Source organism: Meriones unguiculatus, chromosome 10 (genome assembly GCF_030254825.1).
Source record: "Meriones unguiculatus strain TT.TT164.6M chromosome 10, Bangor_MerUng_6.1, whole genome shotgun sequence".
In the NCBI taxonomy this organism is placed as follows: domain Eukaryota; kingdom Metazoa; phylum Chordata; class Mammalia; order Rodentia; family Muridae; genus Meriones; species Meriones unguiculatus.
Window position 1 is genome coordinate 65,639,008 of NC_083358.1, and position 26,771 is coordinate 65,665,778.

The 26,771-nt window shown below is 36.5% G+C and overlaps 1 long non-coding RNA gene across 1 annotated transcript in view; it reads right to left on the reverse strand.

Annotated features, from left to right (window-relative positions):
- LOC132657042 (uncharacterized) overlaps nt 1-26,771 on the reverse strand; it is a 442,538-nt gene that overhangs the window by 410,107 nt on the left and 5,660 nt on the right. Inside the window, exons 2-3 of the long non-coding RNA XR_009594884.1 lie at nt 21,328-21,434; nt 20,426-20,562 (exon numbers count right to left, since the gene is read on the reverse strand). This is a non-coding gene — a long non-coding RNA (uncharacterized LOC132657042). The remainder of the gene's footprint in view (nt 1-20,425; nt 20,563-21,327; nt 21,435-26,771) is intronic.

Consider the following 26,771-nt stretch of genomic DNA (forward strand, 5'->3'; position numbering starts at 1 on the left):
GTATGACACTATTGGCAATAATGTGTGTGCATGTGCTTATGTTTTACTGTGAGAGATGTATCTACATGAATGATTAAATGATAAAACAACAAATAGAAACATCTGCTCCACTTTATATCAATGACTTATTCCAATGTAAATGTAAATTTCTTTTAAGTTCTCTATCCCTTAAGAAATCAGCTGATTTAATTAGATTTCTCTGGTCTGTCCAAACTCAGTGATAACAACAACCAGAAATAGAAACTAAACATTAATAGGCTGGGTAGGATGTAACCTGTAATAGGGGCTTGCTGTATTAAGGAACCTTTCTTATTCAGCATTTATATTAATGCATAATTAAATAGCTGTCTCTTTAAAGCCTTTACTAATATCAAAGTCTTATCTCAAGAACACCTCATTTTCCCTAGGAGAGGGAAAGAGAGTCCCTAAAGTATTCACATTTAATGTAACTATTAAAAATGCAGCACAGGAATGGAAAATGTGCCTACATCGTTTAGTAACCTCTCTTGACATTTTCATCACATTTCCTGTTACTGGAATCAAAATGGGAATGAGATTATCTCAGAAGTTCAGAGGAAGCCCTCTGCGTCACTGTCCATATTGTGTTTCATGTTGTTGAAGGTTTATTACTTTTACAAGGAAGAATAGGTGCAACTTTGCCTTGTCTTTCCCTGTGCCCACACCTCTTAGAATAATTGGGAACAGACTTCTCATAAGAAGCTGCAGAAGTGAGAATCCGGTGTTGAATATATTTTAGAGGACATTCACATATCCAGCAGGAAACTAGGCCTGTCACTGAGGAATCTCCTCCCCATTATTGTTACACAGGAAGGAGGCTTGTCCACTTTGGCATGCTGTGAAGTTGCTACTTAACTTAAAGAATTACTGGAGAGAGAAGGAAATCCTACATTTTTGTGTTTGCCAGACAAGTAACCAGATAGCATTTTTATCTCTGACAATAGTTGTGGCTGTGGCCTCTGTCATCCATGAGCAAAAAGCCAAAGAGTGACATTGCAGAAAGTATGCCATGGCAGAGCGAGGCTTTGTGGTTTACTTCATTATCTAATTTAAATAGTAAGAAAGCCCTCTGATGGCAATGCTATTATAATAATAATTTTGACATAAGGCAAGCCTTAATTAAACACATTTTCACAGATGCTAGAAGCAAGACAGAGTGGAAACTGCTGGAGGAGGGAGGAGACAGTAGTAAAGATTATGGGATTTACTTCATGCTAAAGCACATAGAGAAAGGGGAAAAAAGGCCCCTGAGTAAGTGCGTGGAGCCATTGGTATGTGCACAGATGTAAGATATTCCCTCTTCATGTAAATTTATTTATTCACAAATATTTATTCAGTGTCTGACAGTGTCTGACAATTGCACTGATTGATAGAGACAAAAGAATTTGACAGGAAGGAATTGTGCTAAGTGGAGTGCAAAACCTAAGTAGAACTTGATTATAGTTTGAAGGTTAGGGTGTGGGGAGGGGAGGAGCTCTGTATAGCCTTAGTCATATCATAAAATTATCATTACATTTACTTGTCAGAAACTTCTCAAGGGTTATTTAGCAAGTAATTGATGTCAGGAACAGTCCTTCATATTGTGGGGGAGAATCTAATCCTCTGGTAATGTGACTCTTGGGCCTTGCCCAAAGCATCTGGCCAAGACTCTTCCCTGCCCAGAAGCTGCAGTTGCTTGGGGAGTGGCTGAGAGAATGCCTTCCGCCCAGTGGGCCCCTCTCTTCTTCATATGTCAGTTTTGTAATGGAGCTGTCAGCTAAGGTGATTTATCTTTGCATCGTGTGGTCCTTTAAGAATTTCTTTCTTGGATAATTGAATGTCACTCATCCAGGGAAGCTCCTACTTCCTGCATTAGAATGTCAGGGGATGCATGGCAATCCCAAGGCATGTGGCCACATACTGCCTCACACATTACAAAAGCCGCCGTGTGGCTGTTTCTCCTGCACGAATGAGTGCAGCAGCCAACCATCTGAAGTTGGCTGAGAACAGATGAACCTGCAGAAAATGCACAGCACTTCAAGGTAGTTAAAGGCACACGTTGAAGCAAGCAAGAATATGTATTTATATAGCATTCTTGCAGCTTGATACTCTTTAGCCTCAACAAAATAAAATACATAGGAAGTTTGTGATATAAGTTACCGAGTACTTGTACTACTGATGATAAACACTGTTCTCTTTCACAAACTGCAATGTTTGATACATTCCTGAAGTTTACTTCAGCTTTTATATAAATGTCCATACATTACTCAAAGGCAAATCTCAGAGAGGGGAGTGAGCTAAAACAGACAAACCAAGATGGAATTGTGATTGTGTGTGTATGTGTGTATTTGTGTTTACATGTGGACAAATGATATGAGTGATATGAGTGTACACATGAGCAGAATTCAGAAAACAAGTTGGCTCTTATTCCTCAAGTACCATCCATCATTAATTTCAGAGTCCATCATTGGTCTGAAACTCACTGAATACATGGAGTTGCCTGAGAATATGGTGTTGAAAGTATCTTAGAGGACATGTGTCAATGAAGAGCCATGAATTTCTCTATCTCTGCTTCCATGGTGTTGAGATTAAAAACAGGATCCTCCATGCATACGGTTTTTGTTTTTTTTTGTTTTTTTAATTTTTTATTTACTATTTATTACAATTTATTGACTGTGGCCCCCTCCCTCATCTCTTTCCAATCCCAACCTCCTTCCCTCTTCTCCCCCTATGTACCTCCCCTAGTCCACTGATAGGGGACCTCCTCCTCCCTATCATTCTGACCCTAGCCTATCAGGTCTCATCAGGACTGACTGCATTGTCTTCCTCTGTGGCCTGGCAAGGCTGAAACCCCCCACCCCCCAGAGAGAAGTGATCAGACAACCTACCATAGGGTTCATGCCAGAGACAGCCCCTGCTCCCCTTACTAGGGAACCCACTTGGATACGGAGTCTATGGGCTACATCTGAGCAAGGGTTTTAGATCCTTCCATGCATGGTCCTTAGTTGTTATCAATCTCTGCAGGGGCCCCAGGGCTCAGTTTTATTTTGGCTCTTTTGGTCTCTTTTTGGACCAAAGTTTGGCTATGAGTCTCAGCCTCTGTTCTGATACTTCTATCAGTAGAGTCTTTCAGAGGCCATCTGTGGTAGGCTCCTGTCCTGTTCCCTGTCTTCTTCTGCTTCTTATGTCTATTGCATTTGCCCTTCTGAATGAGGATTAAGCATCTTCCCTAGGGTCTTCCTTGTTGTTTAGCTTCTTTAGGTGTGCAGATTTTAGTATGTTTATCCTATATTATAGGTCTAATACCCACTTATTAGTGAGTATATACCATGTGTGTCTTTCTGCTTCTGGGTTATCTCACTCAAGATGATCTTTTCCTGTTCCCACCATTTGCCTGCAAATTTCATGATTTCCTTGTTTTTAATAGCTGCGAAGTATTCCATTGTGTGAATGTACCACAATTTCTGTATCCATTCCTCCATTGAGGGACATCTATGTTGTTTCCAGATTTTGGCTATTACAAATAGAACTGCTACAAACATGGTTGAGCAAATGTCCTAGTTGCATACTTGATCTAATTTCACATATATGCCTTGGAGTGTATAGCTGGATCTTGAGGAAGCGCTATTTCTAATTATCTGAGAAAGCACCAGATTGTTTTCCAAAGTGGTTGTACCAGTTTATATTCCCATCAGAAATGGAGGAGGGTTCCCCTTTTCCACATTCTCTCCAGTATGTGTTGTCATTTTCATGCTTAAGTTTTTACAAGTAGATTCTGAGTATGGAACTCAGGTCCTCAAAGCAACCACTAAATCGAGAGTAACATGTACAATAAAGAGGATAACATATGAGATCCTAAATAGTGGGGTCAATTATTGTCTCACAAATATGATGTTAAATAATATTATTTACCTAAATTTTCATAGATCCTCAAATTGCAATATGAATAACCACAATATTGTATTAAAAGTAGTATAAATTATTTTTATAATATTTATAATATTAAGTACTTCTTGTAATTGGCATTTCTTTTTGTAAAATACCTCTGTTAACATATTCAAGTCTTTTTTTTTTTTACTTCTATGGAACAAATGTGGAATGTAAGTTCCGGGATGTCTATTCATTAACATCCCCCGGCTGTTCACATTTATTAATGAAAGAACCCATCACCCTCCCACCAGCAGAGACTTAATTCCTTCCCAGAATCCATCTGCTTTTCATGAACTTCCAAAGCAAAATTCCCTTACAAAATCAACTCTTTAACAAAAGCTTAATTCTGTGGGTCAATTAAATACCAAATATAGCTATTTAGTATCTGATGCTCAGAAAGTGTTTGGAGCCTGTGATTACTGCTTACATCTCTGAAAGTGCAGACTAGAGAATGAAGGTAATTTTTCTCTCTCTTTCCCTACCCCTCTCTCTATCCTCATTCTTTTATTTTTTTTCTCCACATTCCCATCCATAACTTCTTTTTCCCTTTACTTGTCTTTTCTTTTCTCTTCCTCTTTTTCTCTTTTTATTTTCTTTAAATTTAGTATTTCTTTTCCTATCTCAATACCTAATTGCTCCCTTTTTTCCTCTCCCCTTCCAACTTAATAATATATAAAACAAACACTAACAGCCCATTTACAGACCAGTTTTAACAGGGTTGGGCAATGTCTGTGACTCAAACTGAATCCAAAGAAGCTTCCAGGCCTGGGCAGGGAATGTGGCCTAGTCAGTGATACATTTGCTACACAAACATAAAGACCTGATTTCAAATTTTCAGCAGCTGCATGAACTCCCACGTCAGGTGAAAAATAGACCTCTGAAGTTTACTTGTTAGCAGATCTAGCTGAATCAATGAGTTCCAGGTTAATGTAGATATAAAGTGAATGAGATAGATAAATAAAGGCAACCTTTGACCTACACACACACACACACACACACGCACACACACACATCCTTAAGGTGGAAACCATTTCTTGAAGCTATGAAACATGGAGCTTTTTCATTTCCACTGTCCAATTTCAATTTTGAGACTCTTTCTAAAACTGAAAGAGTATAAATCTGAATCCAGGCAGAGTACAAATGTAGCTGAAACTTTTTAACTTCTGTATTTTAGGTAAAGCATTAGTTACTTTTAATTATTGTGATAAGACACTATGAATAAGGCAATTTATTGAAAAATGAAATTAATTGGTCTCATGTTTCTAGAGGCTATGATTTCAGTGTGAAGGCATGATGGCAGGAACAGCTGTGAACTCACTTCTGAAACCACAGCAAAAAGTAGAAGCATGCAAGGACTGGCCTGAGTCTTCTTAAATTTCAGAGAATACCCAATATCACATCTCCTTCAACAAAGCCACGCCCCGTAGTCCTTCTCAAAAAGTTCTTCTAAGTGGATACTATAAGCCTATAATAGCATTCTCATTCAAACCACCATATTCCATTCCTAGTCTCCATAGGTTACAGGTCCTATGTACTGAAAACTCTTATTTAGTTGAACTTCAAAAGTCCCCATAGTCTTTCAGCCAAAAGTCTTTATGCCAAAAGTCCAAGTCCTTCTGAGACTAAAGGCAATCTGTCAGCTGTAAACCCTGTATAAACAAAAGTAAACTACACACTTCTTACATGCAGTGGCACAGAACATATATATCCTCCCTTCCAAAAGCGAGGATAGAATTGTGAGAGATGCTGGACCAAAGCAGGACCAAAAACAATTAGTGTAACAATTACCAGATGCAGCACATTTTCCACTGGTGGTGTGAGTTGCATGTTTTTCTGGGCAACATGTGCACCCTCGTTAAACGGTCCTTCTCCATATCTCAGCTCTCTCTCTCTCTCTCTCTCTCTCTCTGTGTGTGTGTGTGTGTGTGTCTCTCTTTCTCTCTCCCTCATTCTCTCTGTTCCCCAGACTTTGTCTGCCTCTCTGTCCGTTTGTCTGTCTGTCTGCTTCTCTCTCTCTCATCCTCACACCAAGAGGGCCTTTGGCTCCGTCTCCCCCAATAAACTGTTTGCATGGTGTGATCTATGCAGCATGCAGCATACCTTGGCTGGACCTGCCAAGTTACCTTTCCCTGCCATTTCTATCACCTGCCATTTCTGCTTTGCTGTTTAGACTTAAAACATCTCTCTCTCTCTCTCTCTCTCTCTCTCTCTCTCTCTCTCTCTCTCTGGCTGGTTCCACTCCCTGTTTACTACTCTCCTTGGGAGATACTCCATAGTTCTGGCATGTCCATCATCTTTAAGGGCCCCAATGAAAAACAGACTTTCCTTTCAGAGCTTCATGCAATGTCTTTCAGGGCTCCTTGCACTCCTAGGGCCTCCCTGCAGATACTATGTTCAGTTACTGCCTGTCCTCAGCAATTCCCCTTTAATGCAGAGGAAGGTTCTACGATTCCTTTTCACATGTTTCTATCAAAATTCTAAAGCCAGAACTACATGAACAATGCTGCAAAGTTGGCTGCCAACTTGCTTGGGGTGGATCATAGCTCCACTGAATCACATTCCTAACAGCTTTCCTGTGGTGATTTTTTAGGAGCAGAAAATTACTTAGGATTATGCATATAACTTTCAGAAAAATAAAATAAAATAAAAGAGCTGGGTAAATGCTTGCCTACAGGGTTCCCTTTCATTATATGAACTCAGATGAGGTCTTAATCTTATCTCTTTCAGCACAGACCTTGACTGGGGTACCCTTTTGCTTTTCATTTTGTGCATTATGTATTGCTTTCTGCCTCACTTATTCCTTTTTATTTAGACCTGCGTCAGTGATTACTATTAACCAGCTGGAGGAGTCAATGAGTCTCCTTATATAAGGCTCTCTTGGAATGCCCTCCACCAAGGAAATTTAGTTTATCACTCTTTAGTTTAGCCTCAGGCAAGTTCTTAGGACTAGGGCAGAAATCAACAAGTCTTTGCCAAAATATCACAAAAACAGCTCCTCGTCCTTTTGCTAATCCATACTCCACATTCTTTTCAGCACTGCTGTCTTCGAGTTTCATAGCAGGGTGACTTGGCCCATAAAGCATTGTCCGCAGTGTTCAAACACCATGCTACTCCAAAAGTTCAAAGTCTTTCATATTCTTCTAACAAGCAAAATGAAATCAACAACAACAACAAAAACCCCAAACCAAGGAAACAAACCACATGGGCCTGTTTTCATGTAAATCACCCATTTCCTGGTACCAAATTCTGTTTCAGTTACTTCTGTCACTGTGATAAGGCACCATGGCCATAACAATTTGAAAAGGAAAGAGTTTATTTGTGGTATCATTACAGATCATTATAGTTCACAACTTCACGGTGTCAGGGACAACGGAGTGCTCACTTGTTGGTGAGAGGCAGAAGCATGCTGGGAACTGCACGAGGCTTTTGAAGCCACGAAGGCCATGCTCAGTGACACACCTCCTCCAACAAGCTCTACCTCTAGTACTTCCCAAAGAGTTCCATCAATTAAGATCCAGGTATTCAAACATATGAACCTATAGGGGCCATTACAATTCAAACCACTACATGTAGCTTAGATTTTTATTACCTGTGTTAATAATATGGTATTACATAAAGAAACTTTTTGCTCAGGTGCCCTCATAATCTGCTTATTTTCAGTCTCCTTATAAATGTACTAATGTAAAAGTCCTAAGGCTTTTTCTCTTCTTTGCCAATGTTACTGCTTTCATTATTTCACCTATTTTAAAGCATTTAATGCTTTTTTGTGATACTACCTACCCTGAATTTCCTGGATGTTAGACTCACATCCCACCAAGATGTCTAAAGAATGTCAAATTTAGCCTTTTCAAAGTTGCATTCATTTGTAATAGGCTTCTTCTACAGTCTTTCTGTTTCAATTAGTAGCAACTTGATATTTTGACTCAAGGCCAATTTCCTTCATGTTGTTTTTTTTTTTTAATCTTCCCTTTTTGTCCCTATATTTCATAGCATCAATGAATTATGTTTCCCAACTTTAAAACACATGAGAATATGAATAATTGTCATTTCTCTGACATATTTTCCTGATCCAAGAAACAGCAACCTCTTTTCACTATTGCTGCAAGGTGTTCAGGCTGGGGTGCCAGCCCTGAGCTCATCTTCTGCACAGTACACAACTCCACACCACCAGCACAGTGATTCCTACACAAGACAGCACGCTGATTACGCATCAGAGCATTTCACTGGCTCCCTATTTCCCTTAGAATAAAAATTAAGTGTTTTAGGGTCCATCTCCATTATCATTCTTTTACCCATATTATATCCGTAGCAACCACTGGTGGCTTTATGCTATCTATATTTTTCCTTGTTTTTATATTGACTATTCTTGAATATGTGCATACAAGCATAACTGTGATTATCACATGACCTTTTGACACCTTTTAAAAAAGTTACATCAGCACATGTTGATTATTTCCTTGTTATGAAGCCATTCCAAAACATTTTCCCCCAACTTGTTAAGTTATATACATCTTATTACCCTTAGTGACTCAAGTGAGTGATAGATCAGAGGTTCTCTTTCCTCTTCAATAACAGCACAGAGGTTGTGGATGGACCTTTGTGGATAGTCGTTGGCATTTGTCCCTTTGATAAGACTAAATGCATTCCTACAAAGGATGACATAGCCTGCATCTCTCTGTTTATTTTGTTCCCAGCTTTGCTCATGGAAGAAAGTCCAGAGCATAGAGTGGATGAGAGAATGAAACCAAGAGAAACTGGATACGAATAGAGAGACTAGTAGGATCACTGTCCAACTCGGTGCATCCTGGGCAAGTACTTGACTTTAATTTCCATTTTTCATTTTATTTAAAATACTAGTAACACTAGTACCTGTATCATACAGAATCAACAAGGATTAAACAATGTAACATTTAAAAGCTCTTAGGACAGTGCCTAACAGATAGCTTTGTACAAATGTTTGGGAGACAAAAATCACTTTGTAATGAAGCTGTTCCATGACTCTACAATAAGACTTCTGTGATAATTTTAATACCACTCCACTATAGCTCTCTTCTCCTGTTATGAAAAAAATACTGTTTACTTATTTTTTTTCCATTATTGCTTGTAATTTTAATGGTCTCTTAACGCTCTGCAAATAACAAACATTTAATGTTAACTTACAAAAACAGCATCTGAAATAGCAGATACCCAGTAGCTCTTTGTTGAAGAAAAATGGAAACCTAATGGTTTTTATATTTAACTTAAAAGTTAAAAATCAATGGAAACCCTCAAGTATATGAAACCAGCTTATTATTTCATACCTGGAGTCCGTGTTTTTAAAGATGTGTCACAATATACCTTAAAAAATAACTTGGTACATCATTTTACACTTTTGTTCTTTAAGAGTGAGGTTGCTAGTTTTCTTTCCACAGTGACATTTGGGGTATTATCACCTTAATTCTGAAACTATACTAAAGATGAATTGCCTGTATAACTTAGGGGAAGAGAAACCTGGTTATATTATTTAGCCTCATTCTAAAAGTCATTGTTTTCATTCCATAAGGCCAAGAAATAACATTTAATATATTTGCTCTACTGCCATTCACACACACACACACACACACACACACACACACACACACACACACACACACAATACATTTTACAAAAGGCTTGCCTGGTAGGTCTGTTTATGTGAAATATCTTTTCCACTCTTTTACTCTGAGGTGATGTCTATTCTTGAAATTTAAGTATATTTCATGTATGCAGAAGCAGGATGGATCCTGTGTTTGGATCCATTCTGTTAGTCTGTGCCTAAAGAGAGTAAAACATGGGTAACTATACTCTTCACGTTAAGAGTGATCAATGAGCAGTATTTGTTGATTCTTGTTATTTTGTTATGGTGGTGTATGTTTGGGGTTTTTTGTTGTTGTTGTTAGTCTTTTTACTCATTCCATGTGTTTTATTTGGTGTGGTCAGCCTCTTCAGATTAGATGCTGCTTATATTTAGTTTTGTCATGAAATGTCTTTCTCCATCTATTCGGAGTGAAGCTTGGCTGAGGATAGCAGTCTAGGCTGGCATCTGTGTTTTCTTAGAATTTGTAGAACATCTCCCAGGCACTTCTGGCTTTTAGATTCTCCACTAAAAACTCAGATGTTGTTCTAATAGATGTTCCTTTATGTATTATTTGCTCCTTTCTCCTTTAAAGCTTTTGATATTTTTCTTTGTTCTGTAAACTAAATATTTTGGTTCTTAAGTGGGGAATTTAATTTTTGGACCAGTCCTTGTGGTGTTCTTTATGGTTTTTGTGTTTTGATAGCCATATCATTGTTTGGTTTAGGGACATTTTCTGCTAAGGTTTTGCTGAAAATATTTTCTGTGCCAATGATGTGTGTTTTTCTTCTTCTTCTATTCCTATTATTCAGAGGTTTGATCCTTTCACAGTGTCACAGATTTCCTGGATGTTTTGTGTCAGGAGATTTTTGGATTTAAGATTTTCTTTGACTGAGGTATTTATTTTCCAGCATCTGTCTCGATCTGCTGTTGGCTGGAGTCTCCCAGATGACAGTCAAGTTAGGGCCCTGTCTGCAAGCATAGCAGGTTATCATAAGATCTCTCCAACATTCATAAAGAATATTTTGAAGTTTTTTTTTCTTTCACTGTACCACATTTTTTAGGTCTATTTTAGGAGGAGTGTTGGATTTTAGTGAAGATATAGAATGCTGAGGGCTTTAACTGTATTTTTATGTCAGCTTCATTCCCTTTTATCTGTCCCTGCACTTTCTCCCACCATTCAAATACCCCAAACTGAATCCTCTTATTTCTGTCCCCATACACTCCTAGTCCTCCTGCAAAATCTAATCTATTTCTTATTCTCGGAAAGATGCATCTGTTCCTGGCAGTTATACCAGCACTATTTGTTGAATATACTGTATTTTAGTGCGTATTCCTATTTTTCTTTATCATCTTGCCTTGCAGCTTTTTATTTATTCTAAGGGGGTTGATTTTTGCCCCCCACCCTTTTTTAGACAGTATTTCTCTGTGTAGCCCTGGCTGTCCTTAAGCTTAATAGACCAAGCTGACTATGAATTCAGAAATTTACCCAACTGCCTCCTAAGTCCTGGAATTAAAGGCATGCATCACCATTGTCTAGTTTTCTATGCTGCTTTTAGTAATCATTCATTGTTTTCTGTATGCTTCTGTTTTCATTATTATGGGGCATGGGGAATTTCCTTTCTGGCCCAATCTATTTGGTTCTCTCTATGCTTCTTTTAACTTTCATAGACATCTTTTTCTTTAAGTTGAGAATATTTCCTGCTACGATTTTGTTGAAAATATTTTCTCGGCCTTTGAGCTTGGATTCTTCTCCTTCCTCTATTCCTTTTATTCATAGCCTCGGTCTTTCCATAGCATCTTAGATTTTCTGGATATTTTGTGGCAGGATTTTTTTATATTTAACATTTCCTCTCCTTGATGTATTCATTTCTTCTACTATATCTTCAACTTTGAGATTTTTCTCTTCTATCCCTTGTATTCTATTGGTTAAGCTTGCTACTGTAGTTCCTGTTTGAATTCTTAAATCTTTCATTTCCAGAATTACCTGTTTGTGTAGAAACTCAAACTTCTCAAGATATAATTTTATAATGTTAGACAAAAGCACTATATACCATAAATGAAATTATAATTTAAAAAAGTAAAGAAGAATACATCATTTTTTCTGTCTGTATACATATATTGTATTTTTGTTCAAGGCTACATTTTTTGGTATATTTAAACAAAAATATAATTTCTTGGTAAGTAGAAGAAATTTTGGTTATTAATATATAAACATAATTGTAATATATATGTATATTCACATTAATATATATATACTTAACATACACAAATATATATATAGTATATACATAATGCACATATAATATGTATTTATACCTATAAATGAACATATTTGTTTTCAAATTAATCTCAACTATCTTAAATTTACTAGTGACTGATTAGCATGTGATAAGAAAATCTTGGTCGCTAAAGGCTTTCGAAAAACATCACCTGATAGCTTGTTAGTTTCTATCTCAGAAGTTCTACCCAATCTGGAAGCAGGAGAAAGAGTATTGATTGTGAAATAAAGCTATAGTGCTCTGCCGCACAACCTCCCACTCTCCAAAGCCTTGTTTCTGCAGGGTGCAGCATTTGTTCAACTCGTGTCTCCGTACTCTTCTATCTCCTGGTTAAAAACATACTATGCCACTGGAAAAATTTTGAGCATCTCTCTCTCTCTCTCTCTCTCTCTCTCTCTCTCTCTCTCTCTCTCTCCAAATCAAGTACCAAATCCCAAATGCAGTTGCTTGTATCCTGGAAATACTATAATTCCTTCTGTTCTCTATGTGCTATTCACAAGCCAGGATGGGTCTAGGAGAGTGGCAGGGCATTGCAGCTAAAGGATGTCTAGAAACAGACTCTCATCACTAATAATCCTTTGGGAGCACAAAATTAAGAGAGGAATAAAAGTAACTAACAGCAACAACAAAAATGTCGAGATCTCTGCAGCAACATTCACAGCACAGGAAGCAAAATCAAACTCCCAGGCAAATTAACACAATTCCTCACTATACACACACATTTGCTTCATTTTCTATTAGCCTGTACTAACAGATAACTCTTTGTCAATAAAACTTTAATCACTCGTGTTACAACAGTATGGTAAAGAAATGTGTGAATTGATTTAAATATGTAACCTAGAGAATTCTGAGATGAGATTGTTTTTAAATAAATTGTATTACCTTTAAGATTTATGGCAAAATGCTAGAGAATAAAAGAAAATAGTAACTATAGTGAAATCTTTATTTATCTTCAATCATCATTGCTTTTTGTAACATACATATTAACATACTTATTAACATATGTATTTTTGAAATATACGTATTAAATGCGTTCCCAAAATACTATATAATTTTAATCTTAGTCCTCATGACAGGATTTCTTTTTTTAACATTTTTTAATTTTTATTTTTTCAGTTTTTATTTATTTTTATTTTTTTATTAATTACACTTTATTCACTTTGTATCCCCCCATAAGCCCTTCCCTCCTTCCCTCCCAATCCTACCCTCCCTCCCCCTTTTTCACACATGCCTCTCTCCAAGCCCACTGATATGGAGGTCCTCCTCTCCTTCCTTCTGATCTTAGTCTATCAGATCTTATCAGGAGTGGCTGCATTGTCATCTTCTGTGGCCTGGTAAGGATGCCCCTCACTCACTCAGGGTAGGTGATCAAAGAAGATTTCTTTTTTAAATTTAAATTTATTTTTTATAATTTATTAACTTTACATTCTGATTGTAGCCCCTTCCTCATCTCTTCCTGGTCCCTTCCTCCTTCCTCTTTCCCCCATCCCTCTCCCCTCTTCCTCAGAAAAGGGGAGCTCTCCTCCTCTACCATCTGACCCCAGCTTACCAATTCTCGTTAGGACTGTCTGCATCCTCTTCCTCTGTGGCTTGGCAAGGACTCTCACAAGGAGGAAGTGATCAAAGAGCAGGCAACAGAGTCCATATCATGACAGGATTTCAAACAAACTTATTTCATGTGTTGTTTAATAAGCTTTAGTCTCTGTAGACTGATATACAAAGATAACTCATTAAGAAGATGGGGACATCAATAATTTGTTTCTCATAGGCGTGAAGACTGAAAAGGCCAAGTTCAAGTCACTGGTGATTTCAGAATCAGGTGTGGACCCTTACTACAGCTCACAGGTACCAGGCCTGTGCCACAGCCACAGTGGTGAGATGAGTAAAGCAGCTCTCTTGCCCACTTTTGAATGGACATTAGTCCCCATAAGAGAGCCTCATTCGGTTAATTTAAAAAATTGGGGCAGACATTGGAAGAGTGAGAAAACAGGGAACAGGACAGGAGCCTGCCTCATAGGGCCTCTGAAAGACTCTACCCAGCAAGGTATCAAAGCAGATGTTGAAAGTCGTAGCAGAGTGCAGAGAACCTTATGAAAGAAAGGGGAGATAGAAACTCATGGAGAGGACAGGAGCTCCACAACAAGAACAACAGTACCAAGAAATCTGGGCCCAGCATTCTTTTCTGAGACTGATATTCCAACCAAGGACCATGCATGGAGATAACCTAGAACCCCTGCACAGATGTAGCCAATTGCAGCTCAGGATCCAAGTGGCTATGCTAGTAAAGGGAACAGGGACTGTCTCTGACATGAACTCAGTGGCTGGCTCTTTGATTACCTCCCCCTGATGGGGAAGCAGCTTTGCCAGGTCACAGAGGAAGACAATGCAGTCAGCCCTGATGAGACCTGATAGGCTAGGGTCAGAGGGAAAGGGAGGAAGACCTCCTCTATCAGTGGACTTGGGGAAGGGCATGGGAGGAGATGAGGAAGAGAGGGTGGGGTTGGAAGGGGTAAGGGAGGGGACTCCAACTAGGACACAAAGTGAATAAACTGTAATTTATAAAATAATAATAATAATACCATCAGAAAAAAGTTATACACTTCTAATATTATCAGTGTGGCAGTTATGTATGCTTGTGTGTGTGTGTATGTAGATCATGAAACTAGAATGAGGATAATGAGTGTTGAAAAATGTTTTTAAGAAAAAGAGGTAAAAATGATAATAGAATACTTGAGACATTAAAGTAGAAAGATAGATAATAGTGATTGAAGGAAGTAAGTGGGGATAAGGCAGAGAGATGAACATGAGGAGCAGAAAATGAAGATCAACTAAAACCAAGTGTGAAAATGCTATAGTAGAACTTGTTCCTTGGCATGCTAACTTATAGACATGTTAGATCTTTATTTGAAACAAAGATTAATCTGAAAGCAAAGCAGATAAATTAATTTTATAGTTGGAATTTTCAATATGTTTTCATGTAATCTAACGGTAAAAAAAAAACAACACAAAGAACTTAGATATTTGAGGAAGAAGCTCACAATGAATGTGTTCATGTTGTCATCAAAACTGATCTATCTAACAAGGATAGAATGCACACTCATCTCATGAACACATGAAACATAAACTTAAACATTATAGGCGTAATATAAGAGCAAGCACATTTTAAATATTACAGCCACTGGGTAAGACAGTATATGTCTGTATTCCCAGAATTTAGAACTATGCAGCAGGGGGAATTAGAAGTTTAAAGCTAGGCGGGGCTACATAGTAACTTTCAAGTCAGTCTGGGTTACATAAAAGAGCAAGATTTTTTTTCTCAATAGCCCCACCCACATCCCATTGCCTCCTTATAAAACAACTAAATAATCAATTTTTATAGGAAGTAATAATTTAAAACCTTGTGGGAAAAAATCATTTTGAATTTAAGCAATTGCCCTTCCAAATATCATCCTCATAAAAGTTAAACAAGTACATGAAAATAGATGACTAAATAAAGTATTCATTGTATTGAATTAAATATAAGTGAAAATACAAATGATCAATATTTGAAGATACATTAAAAGCAGTAGTTGTTTAAAGGAAATTTATAGTGAATATATTTATAGTATATACATTTAGGTCTAAATATACTATTTAAGCTTTTAATTTGAACACTAGAGAAAGAGGTTTAATTAATGTGAAACTAAAATATTCTAAATTAATAAAATATATAAATAATATTGAATTTAAAATCTATACAAAGTCACCAAAACAAAGACAAACTTCCCTTCAGTATTAATAAACCACATTAATCTTCTGCCAGGCTAATAAAAATAAAATGGAGATACAAATCATCATTATTTTAAAGGTTACTAATGACCATATGAGTACACAGACATTAAAGGCAACCTAAATAAACAGCGATATACTCTGTATTAATAGCCTTGAAACTAACATTGTTCAGATGAAAGCCATTGTTTGCACAACTTGTCTATTGCTACACACTCCTAAGTTGAATCCCAACAAGCTATTTTGTAGGTATGTACGAGATAACTCAAAAGTTTGTGTGAAAACCAAAAAGAACAATACAGAAAAATTATACTGAAGAGAATAACATTCTTGATACTTGTTTTATTATTATACTCTATAAATGCCTAACCAACAATTGCCTAACAAATTAATAAAGATAACTTGATTTACTTGAAAATAAAGACCAATAAAATAGCTTTGAAAGTTGATAAACAAACTATACAAATACAGTTAAGTGGATACAAGATGTTTTTAGCAAATAGTTCTGAAATTTTTAAAAAGTTTAAATGTAAAAATCTTCAGACATACAGATATACAGAAACACACACACACAAACTGCCCAAACAATCAAAATTTTCAAGCACAGATTCTCAGATTATATACTATGCATTTGCTCATGTTGGATATTAGCTCTTAAATTAGTGATAGCTGGGCTTTAACAAACAGAACCACAGAAGGTGGGTATGGCACAAGAAACTCGAGGGAACAGATGTATCTTGTTAGGAAATAGAAATAAAATCGATAAATAAGGATGAAGGGGATGGAATGAGACAATCAAATGGAGAAGGGTAGGTAGGTAAAAGGAAGAGGGAGTTGTGGAAATGAATATGAGGAAGGAGAGCTAAAATTAAAGGGTGCTTACGAGGTAGACTGAAAACCTAGCATAGTAGAAACTTTCTAAAATACATACATATGTGGAGAAAATGTAAATTAAATCACCAAGTAATGGGGACAGAATCACACCTGGCCATCTCTTGTCAGCCAACAATCCTCCAGTACTATGATTGGGTTACATCCAGTTGAGTTGTTGGTCAAAGGAGGCCCACCAAACAACCCAACAACCTAAACTGTTGACAAGATTCTGGTTTGCCACATTGCTGAAAACAACACCTATATTGAACATGGAGACAGAAGGCTGGTGCCCACATGGAGCTTTCGTCCCTACATTCCAGTGTTTTTGAAGTAGGAAGGTACTCTGCATGCAAAACATAGCATAAACACTAAGCCATCCGCAAACCCTTTATTTATAATGGTATACTACCAGCAAAATTTGATAGTGTAATGATGGCCAAAAGCTTCAGGGAGTAACCAACCAATAACTGATTTTTTTTGTCAATTTTTTAAATTTTATAAGATATATCAAAATTAGTGAAATACTTTTAAAATGCATATTTGGGGAATAATTTGTGTTCAAAAATATACAAAAATATAAAGCTATACAAATGTTAAGCAACTGTAGAAACAATACTCAGTGCAATTTCTAACTGGTAAACTTAAAACTAAAGCAAAAATAAATGGTTAAGGCATACCTTCCACCTTCCCGATGGTGAGTGCTCTCTGTCAGGAACAACTCCACATTTGGCTAAGGCCGAGGATCTGGCTTGCTTCCATGTATGTGGACCTATCTGCATTGCCCCCGTGGCACGCCTGGGTTGGCTACCCAGAGGCTATTTAAGCTGTGGGCTGGCTTTCCCCGGGGTCCGAGGATTGTTCAATGTTCCTGAATAAACTGCATTGAAAAAAAATAAAAATAAAAATAAATGGTTAGCAAAGATTAAAAAGTCTGATGATGTCAGCTGCTGGCAGGGAGAAAGATCAACAGCGACTCCCAGTCATCAACTTGGAAATGAAAAGAAAAAAAATCTTATCTGCTTTCAAGAGCAGAATGGCAGTTTCTGGGAAACTTATGAATCTTTTCCCCTAGAATCCTGCACTGTTGATCCTTCACACTTGTGCAACTGAGGGGAAAAATATGTCCACACAAAACCCACACATGAATATTTATGTCAGCTTAGATGATGTTAGATTAGCAGCAGCCAAATTGCCCATCTAAGGTGAAAGCTAAAATCAGTTTGTACATTCACAATGTAATAGTATACAGTAACAAAAATTACTGACCAGAAAATCAAGGAAAATACAGATGAACCTTATCTACATACTCATAAGGGAAATAAGTCAACTTAAAAGGTAACACACACTTAACCAATGGTTCTTAACAGATGGCTCACAATCCTTTTGGGATCACATATCAAATATTTACATTACGATTTAAAGCAGTAGCAAAGTTTCAGTGACGATGTAACGAAGAAATAATTTTATGCAGTGGGGTCACCACCAACATGAGGAGTTGTGTTAAAGTGCTGCCACTAGAGGAAGGTTAAAAACCATTGCTCTACATCCATTCTACAATGTCCTGGAGAGCTATGACCAGTCAGACATGAGGATGTAGAGAACATAACTAAGTGATTCTGGAGATTTATAATGTCTTATGGGAATGTTGAATCAATAAAATGCGTCACATGTTTCAGGGCAATGAAACCACCATGTATGACTGTGTCATGATAGACACATGACACGCATACTGGCCAACTTTGAATTGAAACATGGATGTAACATAATTTTTAATAGTCATTAAATTCCAGGTTAGAATGCAGATTGTAAGAAATTCAATGGAATTATGAATTACGATCTAAGTTTACCAGTGGAAATAAAAACAAAGGCCTGACCTCTACAATCTGTGTGAATAATCAGTGGCTGTAAACCTTAAAGGAACAGCAGACAGATGTAAACCATTGTGTGGGTGCTGGGAGCTGAACCTGGAACTCATGCAAGAGTAGCAATTGCTCTTGACCAATCCTAGCAGCTTCTCTAGACTGTTTTTGATTAAGCATTTCCCTCTCTATTTTGTAGGATAGAATATTCCTATTATTTCAGTGTTGCTCAAGAAGAAATAAATGACTGTTTTCAACGTGTTCTGTGTCATGTTTTTAGATTAACAACTCTAGGATGATAGATTGTGTTCAAATCTGAAAACAGACCAGACTGCAAAGCATAGGTAACATTTAAAATAACTCATTATAATCTTTATTATGAAATGTTTGCTTTAAGGCCATGGGCCAGGAAGTCTGTAGCTATATAACAGTAGTCAGTGAAGGCCATAGGATTTGGATTACATCACAGTATATATGGTGTCTATACATTTCCTAGAAAGGCATGTCTGTCTTTAATTCTTGATGACTTGATTATGTGACATTACTGTTCTCAGAAAAATTGTTGTAGTCTTCTTTTCTTGAGTAGTGAAAATGTACTTAATGAGAGTACATTGTTTGTCTTCTGATACACTTACCATATAACTATATAAATAGTAAAAAAGAAATTCCAGTGGTGCCGGTAATTCTTATCACTGCCTAAAAGGAGTAACTTAAATGTTTGCATGGATATATTTTAAGTCAAGGAAGTTTACCTAGAATATCTTATGTTATATGATACAGTGAAAACATCCACGAAATATCAGAAAGAAATATTGTATTTGGATGCTTTGTTTAGGTAGTATGTTTATAAATGACATGCCTTAATTCTTTAAAAACTTCTGTAAGTTTACATTTTTCTTTATTTTTAACATAGAAGAAATATTAACCAGTGACTACTTTTACATTTTAGACAGTATAATACTAAACACAAAATATTTCTCTATATACTCAGTTTAAGCAGCACATTTTGTGGTATAAGTGCCACTGATGCATAAGAAAAATCCTTGGTTGGAAATGGACATAAAATAGCAATGCAAAATGTCTGGAAAGCGTATTGTGAAAAATCAGTAAATCTAAGGATATTTTAATAACTAAAAATGAAGGACCTATAAAAATGCACTGCTAAACACCGCAGTGTGACTGACATTCTACCAAATGGTATGCAAATCTCAGTCTTACCCTCTGGGGCCCATCCATCCACCCATCCTTCTATCATAGGGATATATGTGTTGTCAGGTTAACCTTTATGACAACCTCACTTGGAAAGGCAGTGTTATTCCCCTGTGATAGAACTTCAAAGAACTCAGAGATTATAAAGGTGACAAAACTAGCCAGGATTCCACAGTTACCAAGGTGTGGAACAGGAATAATTCAAAGACCTGACACCACTCAGCTAATTGTCCCTCTGCTATTACCCTGCTTCTACTCTTGAAATTTATTAACACAGAATGCTTAAGATTTGAGGACCATAGTTTTAAGAGAAGTGCTTTTAGCTTCTAATTTTAAAAAATATATATTTTTAATTAAAATAGAGACATCATTTTTTCATCTTTTCTCTTTTCCTTCCAGATCCTCCATCTAACCCATCATAACCCCTCAAATTGATAGCCTAATTTTCTTATATTGCTACTGTTACACATATATGTACCATATGTATGTAACATGTATATATTACATATATATGCATTTATACATATATACACACATATATACATATATGAATGTAATATATAATATATCACATATGTATGTGTTTATGTATGTATGTGTATACACAAATATATAAGTAAACTTGCTCAGTCCATTTTTTTTTGTGGTATATATATATATATATGGTGTCAGGCCTAACTACTTTATATTAGTGAAACAATAAGATAGCTTATCTCTGGGATAAGCTACTTTTCCCTCTCCCAGCAATAAATAGTTGCCTATAGTCATTTATTTGTCTGGATATAAGACCCAGTAAATCTCTACACTTCCGCATTAGTAAGAGTATTGATACTGCCATTGTTCCAGGCTTGCTTATGGAGCCTTTTTTAGGAGGAACTGTTTTACAGCAGACTTCTGGCTCTTACTGCACTTACATCTTTCTGTTCCTCTTCAGTGTTATTCTCTGAATCATAGATGCAGGAGCTGAGACAGGTGTACCCATTAGGCTCCCAGTGGTGCATTGGTCTGTTCATTGTGTTCAGTGGTGGTTTTCTGTGATGGTCTTCATTTGCTGTAAAAAGAAGATTCTTTGATTGTGGGTGGTAGGTACATTTATCTCTGGGTACAAGAATAAGATTTATAGTATAGCAAGCAATTTTGTTGATCTAGAAAAGTGGAGTTACTAGATTCTCTCTAAAATGTATGACCTCATTAGCCCTATACATTTGGCTAGACTTCTAGTATAAGGCATAATTTCCCTACTGCTGGGTGGACCTTAAGTATAACTGAAGAACTATTGGTATGGCCAACATGTGAGGGTCATTTATTGCACATTTGCAGATATCTTTCCATGCTGGCTTTATACCAGAAACACTGTTCTTTTTTTTTTTTTCAAAATGTCAATAAATATAATAAAGCATATACTTGAACTTAAAGAAAAACATCCATGATCATCTCAATAGCTGCAGAGAAAGTCTTTGGTACCATGCTTTCATGATAAAATTCTAGAGAAGGTAGGACTGGGAGGAACATACTTCAGCATACTAAAGGCCAAACAAACATCTAGCCAACATTGTCGTCAATGGCGAAAAACTCAAATCAACCCCTTTAAAATCAGGAAGGAGACAGGGCTTCCCACTGTCTTCTCTCCTTTGCAATATAATTCTGGAAACTTTATCTGGATCAAAAGGGCAAAAGGAGAAAACTAAAGGGACACAAATAGGGAAAAAGTCAGATTGCGTTTATTTGAAAAGATGAGAAGGAGCTTTTTCACCCTTCCATCATATTAAGATGAAGCAAGAGAATGATGTCAATGAACTACAACTTAAGCCCTTACCTGACTCTGAATGAGTCTTTGCCTCGAGCTGGGACCTCCAGATCAGTGGTTTACAACCTGTGGGTCATGACCCTTTGGGGATAGAATGACCCTTTGATAGGTGTTGCCTAAAGCCATCGGAAAACAGAGATATTTATATTATGATTGATAACAACAGTAAAATCAGAGTTATGAAGTAGTAATGAAAATAATTTTATGGTTGGGGGTTATAACATGAGAAACTGTATTAAGGGATTGCAGCATTAGGAAGACTGAGAATCACTGGCCTCTATGTTCCAAAACTATGATAATAATTTTGTTTTTCCTGAACTACTTTGTCCAATTGACTAAAAGGGATTACTTTTGTTTATGATGTGGGCATTTTCTTTGTTTCTTAGTCTACCAGATGATAAGCACTATATAAAGAGACTACTGGTCTTGTCATCAACACTCACCAAACATAAGCTGAAATTCATCTGTATATATACATAAAATTATAGTATTCTGTTTGTGTTAAGTTCTCATGTGTTAATAGCCTACACTGGATTAAAACTTATGGCGTAGTTATGAAAGTCTCTGAACCCTCCTGCCCTCACCTCTTAAGTGCTAATTACAAGTCTATGGTACCACATCTCCCTATACTATGCTATTGATTGAATTCTAGAGTTCTGTCTTACGCAAGCACTAATAACTGAGCTAGATCAACAGCCTAGAACAATTACTGATTTTCAGGTATGTTGAAGTAGTGAGAAAATGTTGAATGAGATAGAAGTAAAATATTGTATAATAGAAAGTTAATTTTAAAAGCAAAGGAGTGTGATCTGGAAAAATCAGGTTGACTAAACATGACACCATGTTTCCACAGTAGGAAAAAGTAAAGCAGTGTTAGAATTTTTAAAAAATGAAGCTGAGAGCAACCAGCTACAAAAAAGCAGAATACAAAATTCATGAGGCAAAGGGGACTTGGCAAGCAATATGACGATAAAGGAAGTTGATTCTCCTAGAGTACCATGACTATGAATACAGCAGTGTGAAAAATGCATTTTAATAGATCATGAATGCTGGTGGAGTTTGAAAAGCCACTTGACTATCCAATGGAGGGAAATAACATGAGCTAGTTATATTTAAATGATTACTTCAGAGGCTGGGCTTTAGGGCATAGATTAAAAGACAGGAAAAACGTTATGAAAATTGTTTTCATAGAATAATTTTAGCATTGTCTTTTAAAAATAAAGATGAATTGAGCAACATCAAGATACCTATTATATTAAATCGGTGATTCTCAGAATATCTGTATTGAAGGAAAAAGAAAAGTCTCGTATGATGGAATGGGCTGTTTGAATAAGTGAGTGAAAGGCCATGCAATTATTGATCTGGGGGAGAATAATGAAAAGGTTTAGGGACCAAAAATTAACTATTTTTGCACATGATTGAGAAAAATAATACATTAATTTTGAGGTGTTTATTAAATAAGTGAAATTTAAATGCCGGGGTTTAAGAAATACTTTCTCTCAACACATAGCTTAGATTTAAATGCATGGCTTTAGGTAGACCAGCTATGGCAGTGGTGCAGAAGATAAAAGAGATGATCCATAAGTTAGCTAATATCTAGCAGTTAGAGGCACTGAATGTTGAAGAAAAATCAGGAGAAGCAAGGAGATGAGAACTGTGCAATACTAAAAAAGATCAGAATAAAGATGAAGTCAGAAAAGTGGGGAACAGAAACGATTGGAATGGCTTGAACAGACAATGAAATGCTGTTTTGACCCAAGTGGAATGCAGATTTAAAGGTTTTGCACATCTACTTTTTAAAATATTAACATAATTGAATTATGTAATTTTTATGCATTTAAGGCCCCATAACCTAGAAAGGTTGAAAGGATTATCAGTGAGAGAGAGAAAATTTTTTTAAATTTTTATTTCTTGAATATTAGTTACAGTTTGTTAACTTTGTATCCCTGTTGTATCCCACTCCCTCTTTCCCTCCCAATCCCATCCTCCCACCCTCATCTCCTCCCTGCCCCTTTCCAAGTCCACTGTAGGGGAGAACCTCCTCCCCTTCCATCTGATACTGGTTTATCAGGTGTCTTCAGGACTGGCTGCAAAGTCCTCCTCTGTGGCCTAGCAGGGCTGCTCCTCCCTGGGGAGGGGGTGTCAAAGAGCCCGCCATTGAGTTTATGTCAGAAACAGTCCCTGTTCCCCTTATTAGGGTGCCCACTTGGATACTGAGCTACCAAGGGCTACATGTGAGCAGGGGCTCTAGTTTGCATCCATACATGGTCCTTGTTTGGAGAAACAGTGAGAGAGAAAATTTAATGAAGATTTTTGAAAGACTGCTGGTAACAGAAACATGTTTGGAAATAATACTGATTTTAAGGATTACAACTAGAAGTGAGTGGATAGGAGCAGAGGACGGGCATGACATCCTCAGTAATTTGAGGACAGAGAATGTGGATATAGCTAGCACAAGGACAGGGGAGGGAGGTATCATAGTCCACTTTCTATTGCTGTTATTGATTAGTACAGATGGGGGGCTATTATGAGGTAAAGAGGCTTAGTGGGTTTGCTTAGTAGGTTCTGAAGACTGGAAAATTCAAAGTGTAAATAGCCAAATCTATTAAGATCTTCCTCCTGGCTGGAATTTCTCCTAAATCCCTATGTGAAACAGAGTACCATGCTTAATTATAATTATCTCTCCAAGTTCTCATCTTGAAATATCATAATTAGGTTACACTTCCATCCTCTTAATGCCTCACAGTATGCCTGTGATTTTAGTGTTATTTAGGCATCATCATTTAAGCAATAGCAGCCTAGCCATAAGAAAAAATGACTAATAAATGGCACAGTGAGAAGTCTTCCTTAGCCTTTTCCCTGGAATACACATTGTAGCAAGCAACTGTATTTCTATTTTTTCCAGATTGATGTAAGGCAATGAAAGTGCCTTAGTAGATAAAAACAATTCTCAATGTTCAAAGGCATGAAAATTATCTACATTCTTTGGAAAACAATGATTCTGACTAAAACTAGGATGCAACTGGAAATTTCATATTCTTTAATATTCCAGGTGATGTGATACTGGCTATACAAAGTCCTTAGAAGATAGTAATTAACAGAGAAATGGAACAATGTATTGCTAAGTATATTATCTTAAAAAGGTTGAAAACCAAATAGCCTTCTTATAGCCCTCTATCCCTATAGCTCTGAATAAGAGCAGTGAGTATGTTATATTGTTCCAAAATCTCTTCTACAAACAAACAAACAAAATCCAAACAGGAAATAAAGAAAGAAAGAGCAAGAAAGAAGAAAGAAAGAAAGAAAGAAAGAAAGAAAGAAAGAAAGCTCACCAAATTAAACCACTAAAACAGAAAATGTAATTTATTAATTTTTTAATTATGCCTCACTCAGATTTCCAGGATTGGGCAGAAGACTACCAGAATGTCCCATACCTAGCCTGTGTGGTAGGAATGTACCTTTTCTTAAGAGACACTCATGCCTCTCATATTGGCCAAAGTCTGTTGGAATAAGAAATTTCAGAAAATAGAATTTCCACCAATAAACGCTTCCTCAGAGGCAAAAAAAAAAAAAAAAAAAAAAAAAAAAAAAGAGTTAGAGCAATGAAGTATATAGAAGGAAGACCTTGTTTGCTAGAACTAGAATAGGAACTTATCCCCAGGAAAGACCAACAGCTTGTCAGACTTACTTGAGAGAAAGACTTGGCATTTAAATAATGATGGGTCAGAATTATACTTTGTGGTTTTTTTTTTCCCATTTTCCCTTCTAATTCAGATGATAAGTCATTTCCCCATACGTTTCTGACTGTTACGCTAACCTGATGTGTGTAGAGTCAGTGCCAGCTAATAGACCCAACTGCTTTGTGAGCTCATGACTCTAATTGGCGATGTTGCGTCCTTATCCCTATCTTAAAGCTCTTTCTCCACCCCCCCTTCTTTTACTGCCTTTTTTTCAGTCATGTTCTTTGAACCAGAAGTGGTATTATAAATATCTTACTTAGGGCTGACCTCTTTTTTTTTTTTTTTTTTTTTTTTTTTTTTCAATGCAGTTTATTCAGGAACATTGAACAATCCTCGGACCCCGGGGAAAGCCAGGGCTGACCTCTTAACAGTACTTTTTACTCTGCGCATTTTTTTTTTTTCTGAGACAGGGTTTCTCTGTGTATTCTTGGCTGCTTCGGACTGAGTTTGTGGACTAGGCTGGCCTCTAATTCACAGAAATCTGCCCGCCAGAGTACTGAGATTACAGCCCTGCACCATTTAAGCTGCTTCCTGTGCCTTTCTTAATCTCATCAAGCTGACAAACAAATTCAACCAGTGCAAACACTGGTTTGAGGAGTTCTGCTTAGCAGAACTCCTCAAAACCTGACCTATCTCCTTTGACTAGTTTTAATGAAAGTGAAAATTTTATATTTGTATGTTGGTCAATTTGAAGGTTTTTGGTTGTTCTATTGTAACTTGTTTTAAATCAGTGTTACCCCAGAGGAAAATAAAGCATTCTGATAACAGTATGGAAATTTATTAATGGATTATTCTTTATGATATTCTGACAATTTATGGCTTGAGACAATTACTCTAAAATGCTTTCAAACCTAATATTAGTGAAAGAATTCAGATAGCTTTACCTAAGAAGAAAATCAACACAGTGTGAATAGACTTACTCCATTATCTGAATTGATTACCTCAAGTGAATATGTAATTTTTACCTATATTTTTCATTTTGTGTGAGAAATAATATGAAGGCATCACCCACAGTTAAAGAAAATAGTTCAGTATTACTCTTTCCAAAAATAAATGGAATCAAATGGATCTTTTTATTCTTATGTACTGTATAGTAATGGAACTATTAAAATCATACTTTCACACCTTTATACTTAACTAATTTCTTTAAAAGGTTATATACAAATTTAGTTTTCTCACTTTATTGTGTAGTGGTGAGTTACACATTGTGAATGAGGAAGTGACTGGAAAGGCTTTCTATCTTTCTAAAAAAAATAAGAGTTCTGACTTAGTAGTACATAAGAAAAATAATGACATGTAACAATAAACGTGTTTTCTCAATTAGCAATTTAGTTTAATCACCTGATTTAGAAAAGTTCCAAAAGGCAGTAATTTCCTAGCCATCAAAGATGTCTAAAAACCTGAATTAAACAGAAGTATCTGTTTTAATCCACAGTACAAAGCCCTCTATATGGCATATGTACACTCTATAATTATTGAGTAGCATTTGTTCTGGATCTTACATCTTGGTAGCATTTATGGGCAAAGTCAAGAATTTTTAAAAAGGCTAATATCAGGGAAGAGAATAAAGTTTTATATACAGGTACTCACTTCTTCAAAGTTAAGAAAAGTTCATTGACTTTGTATTTTTATTCTTCAAAGCCCTGAAACAGCTCAAATTTAAATCTCAAACAGATAGACTTACTTTATGCTCCTTCCATGGTGTTATGTTGA